Genomic DNA, 23,108 nt, shown 5'->3' with positions numbered 1-23,108 from the left:
CAAAGATGTAGAGCAACAGGAACTCTCATTCATTATTGGAAAGCAAAATGGTATACCTAGTTTAGATTACGGTTTGGCAATTTCTTATAAAACTAAACATACTCTTAACTATGCAATTCAGAAGTCATACTCCTCTGTGTTCCTAGAGGACTTGAAAAATTGTCCACACAAAATCCTGCATATGATGTGTATTGCAGCTTTATTCACAATTACTAAAACTTGAACTAAATCAAGATATCTTTCAGTAGCTGCATGGGTAAACTGGTACATCAAGACAGTGGAATATTATTTATTGCTAAGAAAAAAATGAGCTATCAGGCCGTGAAAAGACATGGGGGATACTTAAATGCCTATTTCTAAGTGAAAGAAGTCAGTCTGAAAAAGCTGCACACAATTTGGTTCTGTTTCTATGACATTCTGGAAAAGGCAACACTATGGAGATGTAAATTCCAGTGATTGCCAGGAATTGAGGGGAGAAGCAGGAGAGCACAGAAGGATTTTTAGGGCAGTACAATACTCTGTATGGTACTATCACGGTGGGTATTTGTCATTATACATTTGTTCAAATATGTAGAATGTACAACACCAAGAGTGTACCCTAATGTAAATGATGGAGTTTGGTAATAAAGGTTTGTCAGTAGGTTCATCAGTTGTAGCAAATATTCTGTTTGGTGGGGGATGTTGGTGTTGGAGGCTATGTATGTGTGAGGGCAAGGGATATATGGGAAATCTCCATACCATCTGCTTAATTTTGCTACGAACCTAAAACTGTTCTAAAAAATAAAATCTATTTAACACAAAACCAAAACAACCACAGAAGTTATGAAAGTACAGGCATACCTTGTTTTATCATTCTTTGCTTTATTGCACTTGCAGATACTGTTTGTTTACAAATTGAAGGTTTGTGACAATGCTAGGTAAGCAAGTCTATCAGCACCATTTTTCCAGCACCATTTGCTTATTGCTTCATGTCTCTGTTGCATTTTGGTGATTCTCACAATATTTCAAACATTTTCATTATTACTACATTTATCATGGTGATCTGTGATAAGTGATTACAACTTGCTGAAAGCTCAAATGATGGTTAGTATTTTTTAGCAATAAAATATTTTTTGATTAGGTATGCACATTACTTTCTCAGACATAACACTTTTCTAAGCAACTTTTGGTGCAATGGGAAACCAAAACATTCATTTGACTTTCTTTATTGCAGTATTCACTTTAGTGCAGTGGTCTGCAACTGAACCTACAATGTCTTGCCAGGTATGCCTATACAGGTTAGTAAAAATTTTTGAGAATGGGTGTCTCTAAAGTACAAAAGAGCTATTTTCTCCCTCTGCCTTTTTTTCCCTTGCTAAATTTTCACTCTTGATGTAGTTCATAGTTTGATATATAGCCTTTTAAAAAATGGAATTATACATCCTATTCTTTACCAATGACTGATTGGTTCTATCATATTGGGAATTTCATTCTTTTTATTTTTTTTTTTTAATTTTTTTTTCAACGTTTATTTATTTTTGGGACAGAGAGAGACAGAGCATGAACAGGCGAGGGGCAGAGAGAGAGGGAGACACAGAATCGGAAACAGGCTCCAGGCTCTGAGCCATCAGCCCAGAGCCCGACGCGGGGCTCGAACTCACAGACCGCGAGATCGTGACCTGGCTGAAGTCGGACGCTTAACCGACTGCGCCACCCAGGCGCCCCGGGAATTTCATTCTTTTTAATGACTGCATTCTATTGTATGGTGGTGTCTTAATTTATTTGCTCATACTTTGGTGGGCATTGGGGTTGTCACCAATTTTTTTCCTATTATAAATAGTTCTGTGATTAGTTTTAGTACAGAGGTCTTTTTTTATTTGGGCAAATAATTCTTTTGGACAGATTTCTGAGTTGGTTTATGCACGTGTAAATTTTATTATATATACTTCCAAGTAGTCCTTCAAAACAGCTCTACCAATGTATGTGCTCACAATAATGTATTTGAAAATACTCACTTTATGCAAAGCATCAATTTTTTAAAAATTTATTTTTACTTTTATTTAAAAAAATTTATTTTTTTTTTATTTTAGAGAGAGAGAGTGCACAAGTGGGGGAGAGGGGCAGGGGGGGGGGAGAGAGAGAGAGAGAGAGAGAGAGAGAGAGAGAGAGAGAAAAAATATCTTAGGCTCCATGCTCAGTGCAGAGCCTGACATGGGGCTTCATTCCATGATCCTGGATCCTGATCTCAGCCGAAATCAAGAGTTGGGCACCCAGGCACCCCAGCATTGAATTTTTTTTATAATGAAATATTTCAAACTCAAAAGGTATAAAGAAAAATGTAATAAATGCCTTTATTCCCATCACCCACTTTAACAAATAAAAATGACAAATGCACTTAAAAAAATTTTTTTTTACATGTATTTTTGAGAGAGAGAGAGAGAGAGAGAGAGAGTGGGCGCACAAGTGGGGGAGGGGCAGAGAGAAGGAGACAGAATCTGAAGCAGGCTCCAGGCTCTGAGCTGTCAGCACAGAGCCCTATGTGGGGCTCGAACCCACGAGCCATGAGATCATGACTCAAGCCAAAGTCAGTTGCTTAACTGACTGAGCTACTCAGGCACCCCAAAAATTAAAAAAAAAATTTTTTTTTTTTACATTTTATTTATTTTTGAGAGAGAGAGGGAGAGACAGAGCACAAGTGGGGGGGGGGGGCGCAGAGGACAAATGCACTTATAATCATTGTGACCCCTCTCCTTCCTAACATAGCATTATTACATTCATGAATATATATGTGTTTATGAACTGTATAACATATAGCCATCATATATTACATAAGATAGTTAGCCTCCAATGTGGTTCCTGATAACCCCACCTCCTGATATTTACATTCTATATAGTTTCCTTCCACACTAAGTAGAGTGGACTTTGGTAACAAATAGGTTATTGCAGAAATGAAAGATTGTGTCTTAAGATGCAAGGTCATATAAGGTATTATATATTGTTTTGCTCATTTTTTCTGAGGGAAGCCAGCCACCATGTTGTAAGGATATTCACCACCTTTCTGGAGAGGTTCTCATGTGAGGAACTGAAGCCTTTTGCCAATAACCATGTGCAGGAGACGTCTTGAAGTAGATCTTCCATTCCCGGTCAAATCTTCAAAGATGGTAGCACTGGCTAAGATACTGTCTGCAACTTTATGAGAGATCCTGAGCCAGAATCACCCAGTTAAACTATAGCTTAATTCCTCACACACAGAAACTGTTAGATAATAAATATTTAGTATATTAAGCTACTAGATTTGGGGGTAACAGGTGAAAGAGAGAGAGAAAGAAGTAGATATGTGAACCTTGGTCCGATGCTTATAAATTATTTTCAAGGGAGACCATGAGAAATAGTATCTGGTACTTTTTAGGTTCAGATGGGGGAAATTCCAGAACACTAATGGGGATTCAGATGTTGGGTGGCCAGAAAGGATGACAGTATAGTTGACCCTTGAATAACGTGGGGGTTAGGGGCACTGAACCCCTGCACAGTTGAAAATCTGCGTATTATTTTTGACTCCCCAAAAACTTAACTAGTAATAGCTTACTGTTGACTGGAAGCCTTACTGATAAACAGTTGATTAACATATTTTGTCTGTTATATGTATTATATACTACAAGTAAGCTAGAGAAAAGAAGATGTTATTGAGAAAGTCATACGGAAGAGAAAATATGTTTACAGTACAGTATTGTAAAAAGTCTGTATAAGTGGACTCACACAGTTCAAACCTGTATTAAGGACCAACTGTAAATGGATTTTTTTTAAAATTTTTTTTTCAACGTTTATTTATTTTTGGGACAGAGACAGAGCATGAACGGGGGAGGGGCAGAGAGAGAGGGAGACACAGAATCGGAAACAGGCTCCAGGCTCTGAGCCATCAGCCCAGAGCCCGACGCGGGGCTCGAACTCACGGACCGCGAGATCGTGACCTGGCTGAAGTCGGACGCTTAACCGACTGCGCCACCCAGGCGCCCCTATAAATGGATTTTTGACTGCACAGGGGTGGAAGGGTTGGCACCCCTAACCTCCCTCACCCCCGTGTTGTTCAAGGGTCAACTGTATAGACTTTTCTGTGGCATTTGTTATAATTGTTTCCATGTTTGTCTCCTCACATGCCTTTAATGGTGAGCTACTTGAGGATAGGACAAGACAAGAACCATGTGTCTTCCTCGTCTTCCTGCTCAATATCCTACCCTGTACTTAGGCTTACTAAGTATTTGTTGAATAAATTGATAGGGCTGTAGTGGAGGTAAAGAACTTAGAAGGAATATTAAATCCCTGAAGCTGAGGTAGCCAGATTTTTGAGTCAGTGTCAGAATGTAAAGATCACCCTGTTTGTTCTGAAGAGTACAAACTCTTCAGAGTCTCAGCTTCTGAACCATTACTGCTACTTTGGCTATAGGGGTTTGGCACTGATTTTTAAGTCATGATACTTGGCTTCTACTTTGCTATTGTTCTCTGGAGCTTAGGTAGGAGAGTGTTTTCTGTAGATTTTAATTTCAGACTCCTAGGCATATTAACTGAAGGTAAATTTTTTCTTTTCATTTTTCAAAAATATGAAAGAATTATAAAAGACCTACAGCCATTTAACTGAGGCCTTTCTTTATGTACAGGAGGCATTGCTTACCCACATCCTAGCAGATTTTTTTCCCCCTTTATTTTAGAGAGAGAGTGTGAACATAAGGGGTGGAGAGGGTCAGAAGGAGAGAGAGAATTCTAAGCAGGCTCCATGCTCAGCATGGGGCCCAACGTGGGGCTCAGTCCTCTGACCCTGGAATCATGACCTGAGATGAAATCTAGAGTCAGATGCTCAACCAGATGAGCCACTCAGGTGCCCCCTTAATGGAATATTTTTATTGTTGAATTATGGAGAGACGATATATTACCAGTAAGAGGGTATTATATCCAGTGTTAGAATATCTGGGTTTGAGTCTTAACTTAATACTATTTATTAGTAAGTGTGAGCTTCTCTGAACTTGTTTTTTTATTTGGAAAAAATCTTGATTCATTTCATTAACTCCAGCATTCCCTGTCAAATAACAACAAAATGCTAATTTCTCCAGTCACAGTAAATGGCACCACTGGTTGCTCAAGTCATAGTAGATTATGCTTCATGATTTTTCTTTCTTATTGTCTACATGCACTTAATCTAAAAATTATTTTGTTTCTACCTCCATAATGTTATCTTGCATGCATCTATTTTCTTTGCCTCTGCTACCCCCACAATAGCCTAAACCTTAATTATTTCTCACCTAGATTTCTGTTAAGAGTCTTCTGCCTACTCTTCCTTTTTCTGCTCTTATTCTCTGTGTCTTAAAAAGGAGAGTACTCTTTATAAAACAGAAAGATGAAGTTTTTTCTTTGCATGTTTAAAACCCTTGTGACTTCCAGTAATAGAATCCAAATTTCATTCTTATAATACTGTTAATTATTGGGCACCTGTTGACTTTTTGTTTCACCTTTCCACATTTCCCTTTAAATTAATATGTGTTAGCCATAATGGTCTCCTCTTATTCTAACCTGTGCTGTTCAATATGGAGGCTACTAGCTACATGTAAGTCTTAAGCACTTGAACTGTGGCTAGTCTGAATTGAGATGTGCTATGTAAGTGTAAACTTTACACTGAATTTCAGGCTTAGTATTAAAGAATGTAAAATATTTCATGAAATATTAATTATCTGGTGAAATAATGTTTTGGACATGTTTGGGTTAAATAAAAGATATAACTTCACTTTTTAAAGTATAGCTCCTAGAAAATTTAAAATAACTAATGTGGTTTGCATTTGTGGTTCACCTTGTGTTTGTATTGGACAGCCCTTTTCTAACCCGCCAAGCTTTTTAAATTGCTCAGGGCCTTTGTACATGTTGTCTGTCCCCCCCTCCCCCGCCTTTTTTTTGGTGTAGTCCTTTGTACAGTTGGCTGCTTCTTGCTCATCTTCTAGTTCTTAAATTGTATATGTTGCCTCTTGAGAAAGGCAGTCCTTAAAAACTCTATCAAATTTAGTTGTCGTTCGTTGCCCTTACATCATATCTTTCTCTGTATTCAGTCTTTATCTGACTTTTTAACTAGTTCCATGAGGGGAAAGAACATGTCTATTTTGTTTATAACCATATACTCATGTATTCAGCACCCCATAGGTACTCTCTTTCACAGTAGGTTCTGAGTAAATACTTGTCAAATGAGTAACACACTGGGCTGTCTTCTTAGATCTGTTTTAAGGATCAACTATGTGAAACTATTTTATAATCTATAAAGGGCTGTACCAATTTTACTTATATGCAGAGAAGCTGACGAAATTGGTTGTATACCCCTTGAAATCAAGATTTAATTGGATGAAGAAAAATCTGTAAATTTAGCCTGCATTTCAGTGTGTTCTTCAAACGTTGCATCTATTATTTGGGCACACTATTTCATGTACTACATGACTTAGCGCTTTTGAGGGTTGTCATGTTTTGTAAATAATGTTTAAAAAGCATTACCTCTTTTACTTTCCTCCAGGAGTTTTTTTCTGTACCTTTTATTTTCTTTGTAGAGATAGATAGTTTTACATAGTATCAGAACTTCAGAAATAACAGGTGCTAAAATAGTTGTAAATGAACCCCTGTTCTCTTCAGTTTTGGTCATCTTTTCCTTGGCAATTCCTTAATATGCTGAGGTTATCAGAATACAGCTCATTATTCTAGTCAGTATTCAGGTATCTGTCTTGCTTAAGTTATGAGTGAAATTCTTTTTTTTTTTTTTTTTAATGTTTATTTATTTTTGAGAGAGACAGAGACAGAATGCGAGTGGGTTAGGGGCAGAGAGAGAGGGAGACACAGAATCCAAAGCAGGCTCCAGGCTCTGAGCTGTCAGCACAGAGCCTGACGTGGGGGTCGAACTCACAAGCTGTGAGATCACGACCTGAGCCAAGTCGGAGGCTCAACTGACTGAGCCACCCAGGCGTCCCAGTTATGAGTGAAATTCTTTAAGAAATTACCTCTCAGGTACCTGAGTGGCTCAGTCGGTTAAGCATCCACCTCTCGATTTCAGCTCAGATAATGATTTCACACTTTTGAGTTTGAAATCAGATAATGATTTCACACCTGCATCTGGTTCTGTGCTGGCAGTGTGGATTGCTAGGGATTCTCTGTCTTGCTCTCTGCCCCTCCCCTGCTCGTGCTTGCGCGCGCTCTCTCTCTCTCTCTCTCTCTCTCTCTCTCTCTCTCTCTCTCAAAAATAGACATTTAAGGGGTGCCTGGGTGGCTCTGACTTTGGCTCAGGTCATGATCTCACAGTTCATGAGTTTGAGCCCTGCATTGGGCTCTCTGCTGTTAGTGCAGAGCCCACTTTGGATCCTCTGTCTCCCTCTCTCTGTTCCTTCTCCACCTCATACATGCTCGCTCGCTCTCTCTCTCTCTCTCAAAAGTAAATAAACATTTAAAAATTTTTAAAAATGTTTAAAAAAATAAAAAAGAAATTACCTCTATAGAAAGTATGTCACAAAGATCAGCTTAATTTGATTTTTTTTTCCTTCTGTAGTTACACATCTGCTCATTTGTATATAAGAAAACAAAGGGTGGCTAATACAGTTTGTAACGTACTGATTATGAAACAGTAACAGCAGAGGTCTGGAGGAGGAGGAGGAAGATAATTCTTTGTAAGATAATTCTTTGTAAGCTGTTAAAGATGGGGAAAGGAAACAAACAAGATTCTGAATATAGTTTTGATACGTATAATTAGTTTCAGCTTCTAACAGTTTAGGATATCTATTGGAAGCACATGGGTGGGCCTTTTTAGTAGTAATCACAGTAGTAGTAAGTAATAGTAGTAGTAGAGGGTAGTAGTAATGTAGTATTAATGACAAACATTTGAATGTTTACTATGCCAGGTAGTGTTCTAAATGTCATAAAACATTCAGTTTTCATGAAAAGCATAGGGGATTGATGTGCTTATTTTTTTCCCCAAATTTTTATTTAAATTCTAGTTAGTTAACATATAGTATAATATTGGTATCAGGAGTAGAATTTAGCGATTCATCACATACCTGTAACAGCCTGTGCTCATCATACCCAGTGCCCTCCTTAATGCCCATCTCCTGTTTAGCCCATCCCCCACCCCTCACCCTCCATCACCCCTCTGTTTGTTCTCTGTCATGAAGAATCTTCTATGGTTGGCTCCCTTCTCTCTTTTTTTCCCCCTTCCCATATGTTCATCTGTTTTGTTTCCTAAATTCCACATATGAGTGAAGTCATATTGTATTTGTCTTTCTTGGACTGAGTTATTTTGCTTAGCATAATATACTCTAGCTCCATCTGTGTCATTGCAGTTGGTAAGATGTCATTCCTTTTGATGGCTCAGTAATTCTCCATTGCATGTATATACCACCTCTTCTACACTTGATCTTAGCCAAAAGGCTGAGAAGCGATATATACCACCTCTTCTTTATGCATTCATCAGTTGATAGACACTTGGGTTCTTTCCATAGTTTGGTTGTTGTTGATAATGCTACATCGGGGTGCCTGTAACTCTTCAAATCTGTATTTTTGTATCCTTTGGGTGACTATCTAGCAGTGCATTTGCTGGATTGTAAGGTAGTTCTACTTTTACATTTGTGAGGTACCTCCATACTGTTGGTCAGAGTGGCTGCACCAGTTTGCATTCCCACCATCAGTGAAAGAAGAGTTCTCCTTTACTCACATCCTTGTCAACACTTGTTTCCTGTGCTGTTAATTTTAGCCACTCTAACAGGTGTGAGGTGACATCTCATCATGGTTTTGATTTATATTTCCCTGATGATTAGTGATGTTGAACATCTGTTAGCTATCTGGATGTCTTTGGGAAAATGTCTTCTGCCCATTTCTTAACTGAGTTCTTCTTGGGTGTTGAGTTTTATATGTTCTTTATAGATAGTGGATACTAACTCTTTATCGGATGTGTCATTTGCAAATATCTTCTCCCATTCCATAGGTTGTCTTTTAGTTTTGTTGATTGTTTCCTTTGCTGTGCAGACGTTTTTTATCTTGATGAAGTCCCAATAGTTGATGTTTGTTCTTGTTTCCCTTGCCTTCAGAGATGTGTCTAGTAAGAAGTTGCTACAGCCGAGGTCAAAGAGTTTGTGGCCTGTGTTCTCTTTGAGGGTTTTGATGGTTTCCTGTCTTATATTTAGGTCTTTCATCCTTATTGAATTTATTTTTGTGTATGGTGTAAGAAAGTGGTCCAGTTTCATTCTTCTGCACGTTGCTTTCCAGTTTTCCCAACACCATTTGTTGAAGAGATTGGATATTTTTTTTTCCATTGGATATTCTTTCCTGCTTTGTCAAAGATTAGTTGATTATATAGTTGTGGGTCCATTTCTGGGTTTTCAATTCTGTTCCATTGATCTGTGTGTGTTATTGTGCCAGTACCATACTGTCTCAATGACTGTAGCTTGGTAATACAGCTTGAAATCTGAAATTATGATCCCTCTGGTTTTGTTTTGGGTTTTTTTTTTTTTCAGAATTGCTTTGGCTATCAAGGGTCCTTTGTGGTTCCATACAAATTTTAGGATTGTTCTAGCTCTGTGAAAAATGCTGGTGGTATTTTGATAGGGATTGCGTTAAATGTGTAGATTGTTTGGGGCAATATAGACATCATCCGTGTTTATTCTAATCCATGAGCATGGAATTGTTTCCCATTTCTTTGTATCCTTTTAAATTTCTTTTGTATGTGTTCTATAGTTTTCAGAGTACAGATCTTTTACCTTTTTGGTTAGGTTTATTCCTAGGTATCTTATTGTATTTGTTGCAGTTGTAAATGGGATTGATTCCTTGATTTTTATTTCTGCTGCTTCATTATTGGTGTATAGAAATGTAACAGATTTCTATACGTTGGTTTTATATCCTGAGACTTTGCAGAGTTCATGTATTCTAGCAATTTTTTGGTGGAGTCTTACGGATTTTCTATATAGAGTATCATGTCATCTGCAAGTTGTGAAACTTTGACTTCTTCCTTGCCAATTTGGATACCTGTTTTTTCTTTTTGTTGTCTGATTGGTGAGGCCAAGACTTTGGGTACTATGTTAAATAGTTATGGTGAGAGTGGACATCCCTGTCTTAGTTCCTGACCATAGAGGAAAAGCTCTCAGTTTTTCCCGATTAAGAATGATAATAGCTGTGGATCTTTCATATATGGATTTTATGATGTTGAGGTATGTTCCGTCTGTCCCTACCTTGTTGAGGATTTTTATCAAGAATTGATGCTGGGGCACCTGAATGGCTCAATCGGTTAAGCGTCTGACTTTGGCTCAGGTCATGGTCTCATGTTTCATGAGATCGAGCCCCATGTTGGGCTCTGTGCTGACAGCTCAGAGCCTGGAGCCTGCTTCAGATTCTGTCTCCTTCTCTCTCCCCCTCCCCAATCACACACACACACACTCTCTCTCTCTCTCTCAAAACTAAACATTAAAAAAAAAAAGAATTGATGCTGTATTTTGTCAGATGCTTTTTCTACATTATTGAGAGCATCATGTTGTTCTTTTCCTTTCTTTTTATCAATTTGGTGTATCATGTTGTTTGATTTGCAAATATTGAACCACCCCTGCAGCTCAGGAATAAATCCCACTTGATCGTGGTGAATAATTCTTTTAATGTACTGTTGGATTTGATTTTCTAGTATGTTGTTGAGAATTTTTGCTTCCAGGTTTTTTTAGGAATTATTGGCCTGTAATTCTCCTTTTTAGTAGAGTCTGTCTGGTTTTGGAATCAAGGTACTGCTGACTTCGTAGAATGAGTTTGGAAGTTTTACTTCCATTTCAATTTTTTGGAACAGTTTGAGAAGAATAGGTATTAACTCTTCTTTAAATGTCAGGTAGAATTCCCTTGGGAAGCCATTTGACCCTGGACTTTTGTTTTTGGGAGATTTTTGATTACTGATTCAATTTCTTTGCTGGTTATGAGTCTGTTCAGATTTTCTATTTCTTCTTGTTTCAGTTTTGGTAGTTTATATGTTTGTAGGAATTTGTCCATTACTCTCAGTTTGCCCAGTTTGTTGGCATATAATTTTTCATAATATTCTCTTACAGTTGTTTGTATTTCTGTGGTGTTGATTGTGATCTCTCCTCTTTCATTTGTGATTTAATTTATTTGGGTCCTTTCTCTTGTCTTTTTGGTAAGTCTGGCTAGGGGTTTATCAATTATTATTAATTCTTTCAAAGAACCAGCTCTTAATTTCGTTGAACTGTTTTGTTTGTTTCTAAGTCATATATTTTTTCTCTAATCTTATTTCCCTTGTGTTGGCTTTAGGTTTTATTTGCTTTTGCTTTTCTAGCTCCTTAAGATGTAAGGTTAGGTTGTCTATTCGAGACTTTTCATGCTTTTTTTTTTTTTTTAAATTTTTTAATGTATGTTTATTTTTGAGAAAGAGAGAGAGAGACAGAGTGTGAGCAGGGGAGGGGCAGAGAGAGAGGGAGACAGAGAATCCGAAGCAGGCTCTGTGCTCTGAGCTTCCAGCACAGAGCCAGATGTGGGGCTTGAATTCACAAACTGCGAGATCATGACCTGAGCCGAAGTCGGATGTTTAACCAACTGAGCCACCCAGGTGCCTCGAGACTTTTCATGCTTCTTGAGGTAAGCCTGTATTGCAATATACTTGTCTCTTAGGACCGCCTTTGCTGCATCCTAAAGGTTTTGGACTTTCTTGTTTTCATTTTCATTTGCTTCAATGTATTTTTTAATTTCTAATTTAATTTCCTGGTTCACCCATTTATTTGTTCCTTAGTAGGGTGTTCTTTAGTCTCCACATATTTGTGATCTTTCCAAATTTTTCTTATGGTTGACTTGAAGTTTCATAACATTGTGGTCTGAAAATATGCATGGTATGATCCTGATCTTTTTGTACTTGTTGAAGGCTGTTTTGTGATCCAGTATGTGATCTATGCTGGAGAATGATACATGTGCATTTGAAAAGAATGTGTATTCTGCTTTAGGATGAAATGTTCTGAATATATCTGTTAAGTCCATCTGGTCCACTGTGTCATTCAAGGCCATGGTTCCTTGTTGATTTTTTGATTAGATGATCTGTGCATTGCTGTAAATAGGTTGTTGAACTCCACATACTGTTATTGTATTATTATCAAAGAGTTGCTTTATGTTTGTTACTAATTGATTTATATATTTGTTTGCTGTCAAATTGGGTGCATAAACAGTTACAATTGTTAGATGTCCTTCATGGATAGACCTCTTAATTATGATAGAATGCCCTTCTTCATCTCATTACAGTCTTTGATTTAAGATCTAGTTGATCTGATATAAGTATGGCTACTCCATTTGTCTTTTGGTGTCCATTAGCATGATAGATGGTTCTTTATTCCCTCACTTAAAATCTGTAGATATCTTTAGTTCTAAAATGAGCTTCTTGGAGGCAGCATATAGATGGGTCTTGTTTTTTTATGTCTCAAACCATGCTGTTCAGGCAGGCCCTCCCGTGCTGGTGGCTGGCTTGTCCTGCTCCACAGTTCTCCCATGCCTCCTAGGCACTTGGCTGGGATTCAAAACCCCATGTCTTAAAGGATCTCACACCATGATGACCTGGTTCTGAAGTAGCATCACTCTGCCCTGTCAATATGGTTGGTGTCTGCAGGGTGTTTTGTCCTTGAGAGGGCAATATACCCTCTTCTCACAGTACTCAAGGGAGGGGACTGTTGTCTGCCAGTGTACCCCTGAGATCACTACTGAGTCCAGGGGCTAGCTCCCTTCCTCCCACGTGCTGGCACACAGCAGCAACTTGTGTCCAGAGAAAGTTGGGCATTTTTGATAATTCCATTCTTCAGCAACTAAAGCTGTTTGCAGAGTGGAGACTGGTACTCTCTGTATTTCTCATAAATCAGTCCATGGTCTGGAGAGGATTTCCTCTTGTCCTAACACAAAACCACAATGCACAGCCTCTCTTTCTGTCCCTTTCTCTCTCCACAGAAGGTGATCCCTCCCTTCAGTGCCCATGCTGCTCTATGTCCCCCATTTTGCATACACGCACCTCAGTCCTGCCAAGCTGTCTCCCTCCACCTGTGAAGATTTTTCTGTCACCCCGCAAACTGATTTATTGGGTATTTCAAGTGTTCTGACCTCAATACAGTTGTGTTTGAGGAACAAGGGAAATCCCAGTCCGCCTACTTCTCCACCATCTTAACTCGTCCCCCTCCAAAGAGTCCCCTTTAATACTTCTTGCGGGGCTGGTTTAGTGGTCACAAACTCCTTTAGTCTTTGTTTAGATATGCTTGTTAATCCACATTTTTCAGATGAAGGATTGAGACATCAATTGGTTAGGTAAATTGCCCTGGGTCACACAGCTAGTAAGTCGTAGAGATGACTAGAACTTGGGTACAGAGTTTGTATTTGATCCAGCCTAGAATAAAAAAGAGGTGGCCAAAGATAGTTTTGTGGAGGACAACATCTGATAAAGCATAGAAAGGATCCAACAGAAGATTACTGAGAAGTAGAAGGAAAACCCTAAGAACATGTCATAAAAGCCATGAGAAGTAAGTAGGAGAAGAAAAAAAAGATAGTATGAAAATAGCTGCATTTATTGAGTGCTAGACATATGCTTAGTACTTTGTGTGTATTTTATTTATTATTATCATCTCTAGTTTGTAAATAAGAAGCTGAGGCTTAATATTAGCAGTAAGTAGAGGAACTGGTGTTGAACCCAGATCTCTAATGTCAAAGTCCCAGTGCTCAACCACGAAGGGGTCCTGCTTGTAACAATATCAAGCGAGGCTGTGTGAAATAAGGACTTTTGGAAAGTAGTGATTACGTTGGGAGGAAAGGTGAAATCAGAAAGCCAGCCCAAGAAGTATAATAGTTAATAGTTGAATAATAAGAATTTGAGAGAGAGTGGAAATACAGGTAGTATATCATCAGAGAAATCAGGAAAACTCAGAAGAGCCCATCAAAGTGCTAAACACAATAAAAAGTAAATATATACATATTTATGTCAAAGCATTTCATTGCAAACTTTAACAACTAAGAGGCTAAAGAGAAGATGGAGTTCCCAGATTTTAAGGGAAACAGGCTAATTAATAGAATTAGAGTGGTTTCAGACTCTTTAACAAAGATAATGGAAGGTGGAAGAAAACTGAAGTCAGTATCTTCAAAACTCTGAGGGAAAATTATTTCTAATTTAGTTTATAATGAAGCTGAACTCTCAGAACTTTCAAGTGTTAGAGTAGAATAAAGGTATTTTTACATAGGCAGTGTCTCAGTTTTACTTTTTAGGAAGCTTGGAGAGGAGGTGTCCCACCAAAATGAGAGAATGTATTAAGAAAAAGGAAGACGCAAAGGATTTAGGAAATATTATCCAATGCAAAGAGACATGAAGGAAATACCTGGATCACAGTGAAGGGAGATCCCTGGATGACAGTTGAGCACCAGGTGTAGAGAGCAACTAGTCCAGAGTGAAGCAGTTCAGAAGGTTTTAGAGTGGACATGTTCAAAAATGTAAACTTGATTAGAGGTGAGGAGGTTGTCAGGCATTCCCTGCATAATCTGCTGTATTTTTATGGAGAAATTTGTTCATACATAAAAAATTTTAAAAACTGCTTCCTTGATACATGATTCACATACTATACAATTTATCCATTTAAAGTGTACAGGTCAGTGGCTTTTAGTTTATCCAGATTATGCATCCATAATTAAAGAAAACTTTAGAACGTTTCATTACCTCAAAAAGAAACCTTGTACTCCTTAGTTATAGCTCCCTATCCCTCCACTCTCCCCAGTCCTAAGCAATCACTAATCAACTTTCTGTCTATACATAATGCTTATTCTGTACATTTCTTACAAATGGAATCATGATATGTGGTATTTTGTGACTGGCTTTTTTGATTTAGCATAATGTTTTCATGATTAATCCATGTTATAGAATGTCAGTACTTCATTCCTTTTTATAGCTATGACCTAAAATTTTTAAATGTAAATTTAATTACAAATTGTTTTGCCATTGAACTAAACTCTTTTGGATATCTTTACTGATATGTTTCTCCTTTTTTTTAGTCTCTTAGTGAAAATATAAATATTTATAATAAGGTGTTTAAGTTAATTATATCACTCAAGAAAATAAGATGCTTGGGGCACCTGGCTGACTCAGTTGGTTAAGTGTCCAACTCTTAATCTCAGCTCAGGTCTTGATCACAAGGTTGTGAGTTCAAGCCCTGTGTTGGGCTCCATGCTAGGCATGGAGTCTATTTAAATAAAAAAGTCAGTTCAATATAAAAACAACCAAGATTCTTAAAAAAACAACAGGGGGTGCCTGGGTGGCTCAGTTGGTCAGGCGTCTGACTCTTGGTTTAGGCTCAGATGATGGTCTTATGGTTCATGGGATCAAGCCCTGCATTGGAGTCTGCACTAACAGCATGGAGCCTGTGTGGGATTCTCTCTCTCCCTCTCTGTCCGTCCCATGTGTGTGCTCTCTCTCTTTCTCTCAAAATAAATAATTAAAAAAACAAGGTTCTTTTTTTTTTTTTTTAATTTTTTTTTCAACGTTTATTTATTTTTGGGACAGAGAGAGACAGAGCATGAACGGGCGAGGGGCAGAGAGAGAGGGAGACACAGAATTGGAAACAGGCTCCAGGCTCCGAGCCATCAGCCCAGAGCCCGACGCGGGGCTCGAACTCACGGACCGCAAGATCGTGACCTGGCTGAAGTCGGATGCTCAACTGACTGCGCCACCCAGGCGCCCCAACAAGGTTCTTTAAATAAACACTCAACTTGTAAAACAAAAGCCTGTCTTGAAATTCTTATTTCTTGGCATTGCTTTAGCATACTAATCAAAATGCCATTTTAACAGCAGTGGAAAAGTAATGATGTGGTTTAAATGCATTTGACTCTGAGCCACAAATCAATAGTAAAATTTCCTAACTAAATTAAATGCTGTTCTCTCAGGCCTCCAAACATTAATCTAATTTTCTGGTTCTAATGTCATATGTTTTCTTGGTGTACTGCCCTTGTTTCTACTTATATCACACTACAGGTATATAAAAAGATGTTTTTTCTCAACTATGTGAGCCCACCATCCCCTCAAAAACAATTTCAGAATGATGTCTTACTTTATATTTTAATTTCTTGGTTTCATTTCATTTTAAGCATTATCGAATGTTTTTGTTTTGCAAGATCCTATGATACTCTTCCAGTTCATATAGTGGTATAGCAAACTACCATAAAACTTAGTGGTTTAAAATAGTTGTTTCAGTATGTCCATGTATTCTGTGGGTGAGGAATTTGGACAGAGCATTAGGAGAAGGGAGATTACTGAGAAGTAGACTGGGAAGACTCAGGGCTGAGGTTGACTCTATCTAGGGTAGAGAATCATTTGATGGTGTATTTACACTCCTGTCTAGTGGTTGATGCTAGGACCTCAGCGGGGCTGTTAGCCAGAATAGCCTATACTTGACCCTATGTGGGCTGTTTCTCAACAGCATGTTTGCTGGGTCTCCAAAGTGAGTCTTTGTAATCACTTTTTTCTTCTTTTTGTAATCACTTTAAAAAAATTTTTTTTTCAATGTTTATTTATTTTTGGGACAGAGAGAGACAGAGCATGAACGGGGGAGGGGCAGAGAGAGAGGGAGACACAGAATCGGAAACAGGCTTCAGGCTCTGAGCCATCAGCCCAGAGCCCGACGCAGGGCTCGAACTCCCGGACCGCGAGATCGTGACCTGGCTGAAGTCGGACGCTTAACCGACTGCGCCACCCAGGCGCCCCCTTTTCGTAATCACTTTTGATGTTCATTATTGGTTGACATAGTCATAAAATCCAAGTGAAGAGGTCCATGGCAGACACATAGTAATAAAATGGCAAAAAGTAGTAATAAAGAGAGAATTTAAAAGTAGTGAGAAAAAAGAAAACTGTTACATACAAGGGCAACCCCATATGACTATCAGCAGATTTTTCAGCAAAACCTTTGCAGACCAGATAGAAGTGGCATGATATATTCAAAGTGCTAAAAGGAAAAAAGCCTGCAGCCAAGAGTACCCTATCCAGCAAGGCTATCATTCAGAACAGAAGAAGAGATCAAGAATTTCCCAGAAAAAATAAAGCTAAAGGAGTTCATGACCACTACAAAAAATGTTAAAGGGGACTCTGAGTGGAAAGGAAAGACCATAAGTAAGAGTAAGAAAAGTCGGAAGCACGTGGGGCATCTGGTTGGCTCAGACGTTTGAGTATCCAACCCTTAATTTTATCTCAGGTCATGATCCCAGGGTCATGGGATCCAGTCCCACATCAGGCTCTGTGCTGGGGGGTAGAGCCTGCTTAAGATGTTCTCTTTCTTTCTCCCTGTCCCCTTTACCCCTGTTTGTGTGTGTTTTCTCTCTGAAATAAGATAATAATAAAAGTTAAAGTGGGAACTGCAAAGACAGTAAAAATAAGTGTATCTGTAAAAATCAGTGAAAGGATTCACAAATAATAGGATGTAAAGTATGACACCGTATACCTAAAGTGTGGTGGGAGGAGAGAGAGAAGAGTAAAGAATAGGTTTAGACTTAAGTAACCATCAACCTAATATAGACTGGTATATGCAAAAGATGTTATATGCAATCTGAATGGTAACCACAAATTAAAAACTGATAATAGATAGGAAAAAAGTAAGAGAAAGGAATCCCAAGAATATCACCAAAAAAAGCCAACTAATCATGAGAGAAGAGAGCAAGGGAAGAAGAGAATAGAGAAGAACTAAAAAACAACCATAAAACAAGTAACAAAATGGCAATAAATACATACCTAGCAATAATTAGTCTGAATATAAATGGACTAAATGTTCCAATCAAAAGATGTAGGGTGATTGAATTTAAAAAAAAAAAAAAAGACCCATCTATATGCTGCCTACAAGAGTCTAATTTCAGACCTAAAGTCACGTGCATATTGATAGTGAAAGGATGGAGAAGTATTTATCATGCAAATGGATATGAAAAGTGGGGTAGAAATACTCTTATCAGACAAAATAGACTTTAAAACAAAGACTGTACCAAGAACCAAAGAAGGACACCATATAATCATAAAGGTAACAATCTTATAAGAAGATACAACAGATGTAAACATTTATGCACCCAACATGGAAGCACCCAAATATATAAAGCAGCTAATAACAAACATAAATAATGGATAGTAATAAAATAATAGAGGATTTGGTCGTCTAAACAAAATCAGCAAGGAAACGGTGGCTTTGAATGACACATTGGATCAGATGGATTTAACTAATTATTCAGAACATTCCATCCTAAAACAGCAGAATACACATTCTTTTCACATGCATATGGACATTATCCAGAATAGATCACATGTTAGGCCACAAAACAAGTCTCAACAAATTAAAAAAAAAAAAAAATCAAAATCCTAACATTCATCTTTTCAGCCACAATGCTATGAAACTAGAAATCAACAGGAAAAAAAATCTGGAAAGAACACAAGTACATGGAGGTTAAATAGCATGCTACTAAACAATAAAGGGAAATCAAAAATTACATGGAGACAAAATGAAAGCAAAACAGCCCTAAATCTTTGGGAAACAGCAAAAGCTGTTCTAAAAGGCAAGTCTGTAGCAATACAGACCTACATCAAGAAGCAAGAAAAATCTCAAACTACCAAATTAATAAAAAAAAAATCAAACAATCTAACTTTACATCTAAAGGAACTAGAAAAAGAACAAAATCCAAAACCATAGAAGGAGGAAAATAGTAAAGATTAGAGCAGAAATAATAGAAACTAAAAACAAACAAAACAAAAACAAAAAATAGTAGAACTGATCAATGAAAGCAGGAGCTGACTCTTTGGGAATATCAACAAAATCGATACATCTTTAGCTGGACTTCTCAAAAAAAAAAAAACTCAACATCAGACATCAGAAATGAAAGAGGAGTAACAACTGGATGCTACAGAAATACAAAGGATTATAAGACAACATTATGAAAAATTATATGCCCCCCAAATTAGACAACCTAGAAGAAATGGATAAATTTCTAGAAACATACAACGTTCCAAAACTGAATCAGGAAAAATTAGAAAGTTTGAACAGACCAGTTACTAGCAATGAAATTGAATCAGTGATCAAAAACTTAATAAGGGTGCCTGGGTGGCTCAGTTGGTTAAGCATCTGACTTCTGCTCAGGTCATGATCCCACAGCATGTGGATTTGAGCCCAGCATTGGGCTCTGTGCTGACAGCTCAGAGCCTGGAGCTTGCTTCGCATTCTGTGTCTTCTTCCCTCTCTGTTCCTCCCCCACTTGCACTCTCTTTCTCTCAAATAAAGAATAAAAATAAATAAATAAAAACCCAAAAAGCAAAACAAAACAAAAAAACTTAATAAGCTAAAGTCCAGGACCAGATAGTTTCATAGGGGAATTCTACCAGACATTTAAAGAAGAATTAATACCTATTTTTCTCAAACTATTCCAGAAAATAGAAGAGGAAGGAAAGCTTCCAAATTGATTCCATGAGGCCAGCATTACCCAGATAAAAAAAACCAGATAATGACAGTATAAAAAAAACAGAACTATGCGTCACTATCTCTGATGAATATAAATGTAAAAGTCTTCAAAATGGCAAACCAGACCTAACAATACTTAAAAAAGTCATTTACCATGATCAAGTGGGATTTATTCCTAGTTTGCAAGGATGGTTCAATATTTGCAAATCAATCAACTTGGTAACATCACATAACGAGAGAAAGGATAAAAACCATGTGATAATTTTAATAGATGCAGAAGAATCATTTGATAAAGTATAACACCCATTCAGGATAAAATCCCTCAATTAAGTAGATTTAGAGGAAAACATACCTCAATATAATCAAGGCCATATATGAAAAACTCACAGGTAACATCATACTCAGTGGTGAAAAACAGAGCTCTTTCCCCTGAGGTCAGGAACAAGACAAGGATGTCTACTCTTACCACTTTTATTCACAGCATTGGAAGTCCTAAGCACAGCAGTCAGACAAGAAAAAAAAAGGAATAAAAGGCGTTCAAATTGGTAAGGAAGAAGTAAAACTGACTTTGCAGATGACATACCTTATATAGAAAACCCTAAACAGTCCACCAAAAAACGACTAGAACTGATTAATTTAGTAAGGTTGCAGGATATGAATCAATATTCAGAAATCCATTGCATTTCTGTACATCAATAATGAAGCAACAGAAAGAGAAATTAAGAAAATTCCATTTACAATTGTACGAATAATAATAAAATACTTAGGAATAAACTTAGCCAAGGAGAGGAAAGACTTGTATTCTGAAAGTATAAAATATTGACGAGAGAAATTGAAGATGGCATAAACAAATAGAAAGACTTTCCATACTCATGAATTGGAAGATACTCTTAAATGTCTATACTACTCAAAGAAGTCTACAGATTTAATGTAGTCTCTATCAAGATAACAACATTCACAGAACTAGAACAATAAATCTTAAAATTTGGAGCCACAAAAGACCTCGAATAGCTGTAACGATCTTCCTTTCTCTTTTTCTTTCTTTCTTTCTTTCTTTCTTTCTTTCTTTCTTTCTTTCTTTCTTTCTTTCTTTCTTTCTTTCTTTCTTTCTTTCTTTCAAAAAATTTTATTATTTATTTTTGAGACAGAGCATGAGCAGGGAAGGGGCAGAGAGAGAGGGAGACACAGAATCTGAAGCAGGCTCCAGGCTCTGAGCTGTCAGCACAGAGCCCAATGCAGGGCTCGAACTCACGGACTGTGAGATCATAACCTGAGCTGAGGTTGGACGCTTAACTGACTGAGCCACCCAGGCGCCCCTGTTTTTGTTATTTTTTTAAATATAATTTATTGTCAAATTGACTAACATACAGTGTGTACAGTAAAAATTTTTAATGTTTATTTTTGAGTGGGGGGGAGAGAGGCAGAGAAGAGACAGAGCAAGAGTGGGGGAGGGGCAGAGAAAGGGAGATACAGAATCCGAAATAGGCTCCAACTCTGAGCTGTTGGCACAGAGCCTGATGCAGGGCTTGAACTCATAAACTACGAGACCATGACCTGAGCTGAAGTTGGACACCTAACTGACTGAGCCACCCAGGTGCCCTGCCATAACAATCTTGAAGAATTAAAAAAGTTGGAGGTGGGGCGCCTGGGTGGCGCAGTCGGTTAAGTGTCCGGCTTCAGCCAGATCATGATCTCGCGGTCCGTGAGTTCCAGCCCCGCGTCGGGCTCTGGGCTGATGGCTCGGAGCCTGGAGCCTGTTTCCGATTCTGTGTCTCCCTCTCTCTCTGCCCCTCCCCCGTTCATGCTCTGTCTCTCTCTGTCCCCCAAAAAATAAATAAACGTTGAAGAAAAAAAAAGTTGGAGGTGTCACAACCTTCGACTTCAAGATATACTACAAAGCTGTAGTAATCAAAACAGTATGGTATTGGCATAAAATATAGACACATAGATCAGTGGAATAAAATAGAGAGCTCAGAAATAAACCCATGATTGTCATTTAATCTGCAAAAAAGGAGGCAAGAATATGCAATGAGAAAAAGACAGTCTCTTCAACTAATGGTGTTAGGAAAACTGGACAGCATCATGCAAAGTAATGAAACTAGGCCATTTCTTACACCATACACAAAAATTGGATTAAAGATCTAAATGTGAACCTGAAACCATTAAAATCCTTGAAGAGAGCACAGGCAGTAATTTCTGACATTGGCCATAGCAACATTTTTCTAGATATGTCTCCTGAGGTAAGAGAAACAAAAGCAAAAAAAAAAAAAAAAGCTATTGGGATTATGTAAAAGTAAAAACTGCACAGCAAAGGAACCAATCAACAAAACTAAAAGGCAACTTACTGAATGGAAGAAAATACTTGCAAATGACATGTCTGACAAAAGGTTAGTGTCCAAAATACATAAAGAACTTACACAACTCAGCACCCAAATAATAAATGCAATTTAAAAATAAGCAGAAGACATGAACAGACATTTCTCCACCAATGACATATAGATGGTCAACAGACACATTGAAAGATTCTCAATGTCACTCATCACAGAAATGCAGATCAAAACTACAATGAGATAGCACCTCATACAAGTCAGAATGGCTAAAATAAAAACACAAGAAACAAGTGTTGGCCAGGATGTGGAGAAAAATGAACTGTTTTGCCCTGTTGGTGAGAATGCAAATTGGTGCAGCCACTGTGGAAAACAGTATGGAGCTTCCTTATAAAAATACAGGGGCACCTGGGTGGCTCAATTGGTTGTGTCTGACTTAGTCTCAGGTCATGATCTCACAGTTTGTGGGGTCGAGCCCCATGTTGGGCTCTGTGCTGACAGCTCAAAGCCTGGAGCATTCTTCAGATTTTGTGTCTCCCTCTCTCCCTGCCCCTCCACTGCTTGTACTATGTCTCTGCTCTCTGTCAAAAATAAAAATAAACATTAAAAAAAATTAAAAAATAAAAGTAGAACTACCATATGATCCAGTAATGGGTATTTGTTCAAAGAATATGAAAACACTAACACAAAAAGATGTTTATGTATACATATATGTACACACATATATACATATGTATACACACTAGAATATTATTCAGCCATGAAAAGAAGTCTTGCCATTTGCAGTGACATGGATGGAGCTAGAGAGTATAATGCTAAGTGAGATTAAGTCAGAGAAAGACAAATAGCATATGATTTCATTCATGTGGAATTTAAGAAACAAATGAAGAAAGGGGAAAAAAGAAGACAAAAAATAGGCTCAAGAACAACCGGGTTACCAGAGTGGGGGTGGGTGGGGGTGTGTGGGTAAAATAGGTAAAGAGGATTAAGAGCTACTTATGTTGATAAACATTAACATACAAAATTATTAAATCACTATATTGTACACCTAAAACCAATATAACACTATGTTAACTATACTGGAATAAAAATTAAATAAAAATAGTAATTACTGGCAGTTAAGAGTATCCTTATAACTTTTTTTTTAAATTACGTTTTTATTTATTTATTTTGCACAAGCAGGGGAGGGGCAGAGAGGGAGAAAATCCCAAGCAGGCTCCATACCACCAGCACAGAACCCCACGCGAGACTTGAACCCACGAACTGTGAGATCATGACCTGAGCCACAGTCGGACACTTCACCGACTCAGCCACCCAGGTTCCTCAAGAGTATCCT

The 23,108-nt window shown here is 37.8% G+C and overlaps 1 protein-coding gene across 17 annotated transcripts in view; it reads left to right on the top strand.

Annotated features, from left to right (window-relative positions):
* The window catches only part of EVI5 (ecotropic viral integration site 5), a 241,613-nt gene that overhangs the window by 29,485 nt on the left and 189,020 nt on the right, over positions 1-23,108 (top strand). The window lies entirely within an intron of this gene.

The sequence above is a fragment of the Felis catus genome, chromosome C1, assembly GCF_018350175.1.
Source record: "Felis catus isolate Fca126 chromosome C1, F.catus_Fca126_mat1.0, whole genome shotgun sequence".
In the NCBI taxonomy this organism is placed as follows: Eukaryota; Metazoa; Chordata; class Mammalia; order Carnivora; family Felidae; genus Felis; species Felis catus.
This window is presented reverse-complemented; position numbering and strand designations above follow the sequence as displayed.